The sequence below is a fragment of the Plutella xylostella genome, chromosome 14 (genome assembly GCF_932276165.1).
Source record: "Plutella xylostella chromosome 14, ilPluXylo3.1, whole genome shotgun sequence".
Taxonomy (NCBI): domain Eukaryota; kingdom Metazoa; phylum Arthropoda; class Insecta; order Lepidoptera; family Plutellidae; genus Plutella; species Plutella xylostella.
Genome location: NC_063994.1, coordinates 1,118,881 through 1,127,459, shown reverse-complemented (window position 1 = coordinate 1,127,459; position 8,579 = coordinate 1,118,881).

Sequence of the window (8,579 nt, the reverse complement as noted above, 5' to 3'; positions counted from 1 at the left end):
CGGGTTCTTCGCTCGGGTGTAGGACATAACTGCGCACTTGCTGGTGTTAAAGAGTAGTTTGTTGTCCAGCGACCACTGGTGAACTGCATCAAGGTCCTGTTGCAACAGAGCACTATCAGCCTCCCCACGCACACGCATGGAGAGCTTCAGATCATCGGCGTAGAGTAGGCACGTTGAGTTGTGCAGTTGTGATTCTAAGTCATTTATCATTAGAATGAAGAAAAGTGGTCCCAGAATTGAACCTTGGCTGACGCCGGAGCGAGTATGATAGGGCTCAGAGACATAGCATCCATGGCGCACAAACTGTTGCCGGTCGCGAAGATAGTCCGAGCAGAGTCTGAGAAGTTTAGGAGAGAAACCTATCGCACATAACTTCCCAAGAAGTATATCGTTATCGACTCGGTCGAATGCTTTTTTAAAATCAAGGTAGGCGACATCCACTTGTCCACCTCCCTCCATGTCCCGCGACACGATATCCACCAACGTAAGCAAGTTAGTCTCTACGGATCTCTTTTGACGGAAACCATGCTGGGCGTCAGACAGAAATGGTGCAACCTGCCGATAGATACGCTTGTGCAGTATAGACTCAAATATTTTTGCGGTCGCACAAAGGATAGCGATCGGTCTGTACTGATCCACACTTGACGTGTCATTGGTTTTGGGGATTGGAGAGACTCTGGAGAGTTTCCATCGTTTGGGGTAACTGCCAGTATGTAGAGACAGATTGAAAATATAATAAAGTGGCTCAATGAATGAACTACTGCAAGCTTTTAAAATGTACGGAGGAAGATTGTCTGGCCCTATTGCACTACGAGGCTTTAACTGGTGTAATGCTCTTGCAATATCCTCTTTCGATATTTGACCTACATGTATTAAGCTGGCAGTCTTATCTGTGCATGAGCGATTTACAGTATCAGCGTCAAGTGAGGGGGTGCTTTCTAAAAATACACTAGCAAAAAAGTCTGCAAATGCGTCTGCAGAGCCTTTGCCAGTGCACTCAATACCCTTATAGGACACAGTAGTCTCAAAACCTCCTTTGGACCTTAGCTCTGACATGTGTTTCCAAAAAGCGCGGGGATTCGACCTTAAATGGTTCTCGATCGAATAGGTATGAGCTGTATACGCTTTGGACAGTACAGTTAATACTGTAAGGCATTGACATATATATTACTAGCGTAAGGACAGGGCCTCCCACTCAAAAAAATGGCACCCGCGCGTTGGCCCTAAAATCGTAATTTTAGGGCCAACGCTCCTCAGTCGACAGTTGTCTGTGGCCGAGAGATGGTCTTGTGAATCTTGTGATAAATATGTAGGTGTGTTGTGAAAGGCTGCAAAAACCATTATACGAAGGTCAAAAAGAAACATCGAATATCGTATCATCGGTAATTACCATTAAATTAAGTAATAAACACATTATAAAGTGATAATTATTTTACTACCAAAGTCTACAATGGCCGCGCGCTGTAACCTTGTGCGGACGTCATTTTTTGTTGACTATCCTCCGAGAACATTTTCTTGTTGCACACACTTACGTTTTGGAGCGTGATTTTTAGTCCATTTGTACGGGACGCTCTACAGGTCTACAGCCCAAAACAGTTTTAATTTTAGTAGTTGGATTTGTCTTAAATTATTGATATGGCGCCTGCAAATAATAAAACAATGTCCGGGATGGTAAATTATTAACGCACGTACAAGGTTACGTCGTCAAGATAGTTGCTAGGCACTGACATAGTTCAAACAAATTATGACAGATAACAGTTATTTTGCTTGTATGAAGAAGGTTTGAGTAAAATGTTCTGAAGGGCCTATCCTTCCTTTTGAAATCATTGCTGTAAGGTCTTTTAGTATCAGTTTTAAGTAAAAATTACGAGGTACCATATCATAACAAATCACATGGTGTTGCAAGTTATTGAAAATTTATTTTACCCACAAATATTATATATATAATAATTTATTTTACCCACAAATATTATATTATGCAAAGAAAATACTAGAAATTGTAACGGACTCGGGTTGGGTTTACAAATGGGGCGCACGAATTCGGTTTTTGTGAAGATTGTATTTTGTAGAAGTCATTCTCCTCTTTCAAATGAGGTGCCTCTCATTGTGAGGAAACGTTCGTTTCGTTTTTTTCTTCTATGTGTGATTTCTTCTGTATAATATAAAGTTTATTGTATTGATACGAAATGCGTGTTTCCTTTAAAAAAAACCCCATCACATATTTGGCCCACGATTATAATGCTCATGCTCATCCATTTATCTCTGCTTCATAGGTTTCCGACAGAAAAAAAAATATCAAGAAAATGGATCTAGACATTAGCGGTCGCACAAATTGGGAACCAAAGAAACATACAAAAATTGTGTTCGGCACATTTTGAAGAGGATTGTTTCGATTGGACGAAGACAATGAATCATACAATCCACCCAGTTTGTGTATATTAAATAATTATATTGAAATCAAATAAGTATGAGTAAAGTTTTTTTTCTTATATCGTCGGTTGACAGGAAAAACTCACTAAGGCTGATTTTTCAATATTCAGATAAATGTTATCTGGGTAATACAAACATTGAGAAACATTGAGACGCAACAGCATCAAAATTATTTCCCAGCAAAACTTTTATCTGGCTATTGAAAAATTAGCCTTTAGTGTCTTTTTCCTATCAACCGACGATATACTCAAGTTTTGTTTTTGTTATTATGATAAGTTAAATTTCCCCATATTTAGGTTTAATTTTTTTGTCGGCAACATCTATGGTTTGAGTGAGAAAGAGAATAGTGCACACGGCGATTGCCAGTCTAGAGGTAGTAGGTCTATGGTTCGAAGTCAGGATGGACGAGGCCAACAAACGGAGTAATGATTATTTTAAGGAAACAGAAGTGACAGCGATAAGGAACGAATACGAGAAATGTCAACGTCAGACGGAAGTTGTAAATAATAAAAAAGTTTTACAGAATAAAAAGGAGAAAAGTAGCAAAGAGGTACCAATCGAGAGTATTAAGGAGGAAAAGATTGTTGAGCATAAAGTTGAAGGGGTATGTGAGAGAAAGATTGTGGAAGTACAAGTTGAAAAGGTGGTTAAAAAAGAGCATTTTTCAGGCGAGTTTCCTAGTTTGGTGACGGAGAAAGATGGCTCGATAAGGAGATATACCGATAATAGGATAATGGATAAGAAGGTTTATACTGAAATAAACGGTATAGTAAGACAGCCAATCGAGAAGAAAGTCATGGTGACAACAGCTATGGAGATAGAAAGAGCAAGGAGAGTGGGCATGAATTGTAACTTCTCTGCAAGAATTATGAAAGATGCAATGAGTAAAGATTATCACGTACTACGCTAATAGGTGAAGCGATTGCCTAGATCTATTAGACTCTGAGGAAGGTCTAGGTAATTTTATAAGTTTTTATTTGTGTGATAATGATGATGAATGTGTGACGAAGAATGGGTGTGTTTTAATTACGGTGGCATTTTTATTAGGGTTCCGTAGCCAAAATGGCAAAAACGGAACCCTTATAGTTTCGTCATGTCCGTCTGTCCGTCTGTCCGTCTGTCACAGCCGATTTACTCGGAAACTATAAGTACTACAGTGATGAAATTTGATGGGAATATGTGTTGTATGAACCGCTACAAAAATATGACACTAAATAGTAAAAAAAAAAATTGGGGGTGGGGCCCCCCATACATGTAACTGAGGGATGAAATTTTTTTTTTCGATGTACATACCCGTGTGGGGTATCAATGGAAAGGTCTTTTAAAATGATATAAAGTTTTCTAAAAAACATTTTTCTTAAAGTGAACGGTTTTTGAGATATCAGCTCTCAAAGTCGTAAAAAGTATGTCCCCCCCCTCTATTTTTATAACTACGGGGTATAAAATTCTAAAAAAAATTGAGGTGATGCATGCTAATTAACTCTTTCAACGATTTTTGGTTTGATCAAAGTATCTCTTATAGTTTTTGAGATAGGTTGATTTAATTGCTGCTACGGAACCCTTTGTGCGCGAGCCCGACTCGCACTTGGCCGGTTTTTTCAATAGGAGTTAAGTTGGTTGTGTATATTTGTTTGTTATAATAAGTTTATATTGTAGTTTTACTGTGTTAAAAGACACTGAAAGGTTCAGGTTTAGTTTTTTCTTTGTGTTTTCTAAATGATGTTTAAAGGTAGTCAGTAAATATTTATGTTGTATAATTTTTCATAGTCTGAGGGCAGTCTATCTGCAGGATGGCCGGGTTGTAGGATGTAGGGACAAGGAGTATTGCATAGTAGAGGTATTGTCTATGCTGTTTCCTTTTATGAATGGCTCTCTTGTAAATATGGCGTCTAGCATGAAAGATTGTTCTCTGTTTCTTGGGTGTAAATTAATTAAATAAAGGTTGTTTAAGTGCATCGGCGGCTTTTATTTTCATCCCACAATAATAGAAAGAGACAATACTTTTATTATTAACATGATTCAAAAATTAAAACATTTTAATACAGATAAAACTTTGCCGTACTAACATATAAAGTTAGGATAGTGGCCACAAGAAGAAGAAGCGACATGTTATTACAGAAGGATCCACACGGAAAGTTACGCAAGCGAGGACTATCACAGTGACTATGACAGTAAAATTATAAACAGTATTTTCAAAGTGGACGTAAATAATAATAATACTTAGGTGTAATTTGTTAGTGACGACCGAATGGCGTAGTGGTTAGTGACCCTGACTACTGAGCCGATGGTCCCGGGTTCGATTCCCGGCCGGGGCAGATATTTGTTTAAACATAGATATTTGTTCTCGGGTCTTGGATGTGCTCGTAAAATGGCAATAGGCCCGCCCCCTATTACATTGGGACTAACATACACTCTGGCGAAAAGTGGGTGCAGCAATGCACCTCTGCCTACCCCGCAAGGGAGTACATTAGTACAAGGCGTGAGTGCGTGTTTTTTTTTTTTTTTTTTTTTTTAATTTGTTAGTGGTTGAAAAGCTGCAGTGTAAATTTATTATCGACTCTGGTGCAGCAACAACTATTATAGACAAAATAGTAACATACTTTTTAAACCAGGTGTAAAGTGTGAAGTCACCTCCTCATTACCATGGCGTGAATAACGCTAGTAAGCTGATGAGCTATAATTGGAGCTGAAACTAGAAGTATATGGCGCAGTGGTGGTTAATTACATTCATAAACATTATTTAGTATACCTAGTAAAGTATTTCACTACCATTTTCTACCAACGGAACCGCCTTGCAAAATACAAGCCACTCTCCCTCTAAAGAAAACCGTCTTGTATCAATTTTATTATAGAAGTAGTACTATTTATAGAAAGATTGAGGTCATGAATAAGTTCCTTCGTTTTTGATTTCCAAGAAAAGGTCTCTATCTGAAGAAGATATTATAACTTAAGTAATAACAACCATACAGACATTTCCTATATTATCAGAAAAACCTAGTGATATATCCCAGGCAGCATGGAAAAGAAAAGACTTAAATCAGCATGGAAGAAAATAGGACTTCAATTGCAAATCTCTCGTGAGTATATAAATTTTAATAAAATTCCTTTGTTTGTTTGAACATTTCCTTAATATTTTATCAGTACACATCTTTCTTACATCAAACAAGGTTCTGATTGACCACCTTTAACACCTCACCGTTCTACATTTTCCTTGTTTAGAACCTAAATTATAAAATTACAACTACTAGATGATAGGTTGCACAAGACCGAAAGGTGTGAAAGGAAAAATGGAAAGCCTTTGCCCAGCAGTGGGAAATCAAATAGGCTTAAAAAAAAAGATGAGTAGAACGTCTTCTTAACTGCATTAATATGAAATTCCTGCTATACTTAAATATGCATTAATATGAAATTCCTGCTATACTTAAATATTCATTTGTGGTTCTTTCTTTTTTCAGACAGAACAGCTTATCAAACCTGGCTGCAATTGAAAACTGATTTTACCCGCTATCTGAAACAGAAAAAATTCTCCGCTTCCACAACAACCTACAAATATGCTAATCATTTAAAATTTCTCAAACCTCACCTAGAACTTAATGCAACCCTTCCTGAACGGCCACATTCTTTACCCCCTTCTCCTTCCATCCCTCCTTGCACTTCTCCTATCCAAACCACAGTTCACCCAATAACCAATAATCCTACTCTTCACAAAATTCTCCTCAAAATTTAAATTTATCCTTGATAATATTGCTAATTTTCCCGAATACCCCGTCCCTGCTCCGGCTGATAGCGAAACTTTTATACCGAATAGCACACAACCCACTCATGAAACACATACAAATCTGCCTTACATACTTCTCATCTTTCAACTCCACACCACAATTATCCTACTGCAACTACTTCTGCTACTCTTCCAACTACTTCCCAAACTAGAATGTATGATACCTCCGTTTCCGTTCTTTACGTACCTTCAGACAATATTTGAAAGTTATCCGTTACCAGTCCAAAATAGATTAAAAGCTGAAATTTTCAACCTCATTATATCAACTGAATCAAAAGTACTTTCAAAACTGCATAGCGTTTATATTTATACCAACTTAGTTTAATAATTTAGTAAGTTAGTTAATATTTAATTTACCTAGTTATAAGTTTTTCTAGCACCTGTTCGAAATGACTTACTTAAAACTTTCAAAACCCTAATATTCTTCCTTTTCCATTTCTATTTTCTCTTTCATTCATTTCATTAGCAATAGTCAACCCCAGCATTATGCTTTCCCAATAAGTCAAATTAAACGGGTGCGTATTGCGACGTATAAAAACGAAATGTATAATTTCACATTAATAACGTTCACAACATATAATGAACGTTACGTATAACAACAAAATCTATATTTTCATAAGGTATAAGATTCAATTGGTATAACGTACATTTTATATAATATCAAAATATATAATACTTACGAGGACTAATATCAATTCGTATAACATACATTACGTATATCGTTTAAAATATATACTATCATTTAGTATAAAATTCATAAAACATAGTAACATACTATAACATAATCTGTGTTTAATTACCCAACACCGTCAAACCCCTTAGCACCAAAACCTAAAGATAGGTGCGACGACGAGCAAAGCGAGGAGGAGCGTGTTAGGTGCACATGTTCGTCGAAACCAAAGCGGAGCGCAGCGAAGCGGAGCGGAGCGTTCCCCCCACATAACATCAATAATAATGAAAATACGATACGACAATCTTTATACTTTTTGTGCATTATACATTATGATAATTATATCCGTTGTTGAATATATGTTATAAACGTTATATATTATAAACGTTATGCATTTTAATCGTTATATCAATTGAAATTATACTTTTTGAACGTTATTCTTTACGAAATTATGTATTTAGTAATTATGCCTTTCGTTTGTAATGCACAGTGATCGTTATACTTAATAAATTTATATCATATGAGTGTATACCTTGTGAATGTTATACCATTCGTTTTTATACCTCGTATTACTTACCCAAATTAAACAGACTGTAACCCTACTTAGATTAGTTAAGTACAAATTTCTTTAATGATAGTCTCATCTCATCTTTTAATAGGTACGACAATCTTCAGAAACTAAGATCACCCATTCCGATCTATATGCAATGATTATTAAAGATAAAGTAATAAAGTGCGTTTTCCCAAATATAGAAAAGGCGTTTAGAATCTTTTGCAGCATAATAATTAGTAACTGCTCTGCAGAACGATCCTTCTACTCAAATCTAAAATCTTCTCACAAAGAAACATCCGTCCAGAAATGCTTTTCTATAGAAATTTCAGCGTGAGAATTTCATTATTTAGAATTTATGCCGAATTTTCCTGTTGATGGAATTACGCGGAAAGATTGAGTGAAATGTTAGCAAGGAAGAGCCGTAAAGAAGAGTCTTGAAGAATACTTCTATGATAAATGATAAACCACGACTGAGTAGTTAGTCATTGTAATATCATAGGACACATTTAGAAGTAGATACGAACCACGGTATCATATAAAAGAAGAAGAAAAAGACTGATATTGAAATCTATCACTCGTACAATTATAAAGTTAGTAAAGATACAATTTATAAAGTCCAGTGGAAAAAAGTTTCATGTGATACAAATGAATCGCAACGATTTTTTGGATTTTTCTTTATGATTAAAAAGATCTTTAGTACTTAAATACAAAGATACTATGGGAGACCAGTCCAAATGGCTGGAGAAAAGATGGCTAAGGTATGAAAAACACTTTAATATTATTTTTTTCGTTCAAGAATACCTTAGACCGAAATGTATCTGAAGAGAAACCTTCAGCAGTGCCCGATGTTGTACCAATGATATCTAACAAACCTATACCTATATCCAAAGAAAAAAAATGATCTGATATCGCTATTTCCGCTTATACCTGACTGTAGTAAATAAAATACGCTGTTCACTCAACCAGTTTATTTGCAAGACTAACTCATGTACTTTATGAAGCTACCCTACACTACACCTCCACCCTTAAATACTAACATAGTCTGAATACTAACAAACTTATATTACTTATACATATAAATTGTAACCAGGTACACTACTAACTAAACATATAACTTATATCCTACTTTTCATAATAACTTGTTGGAA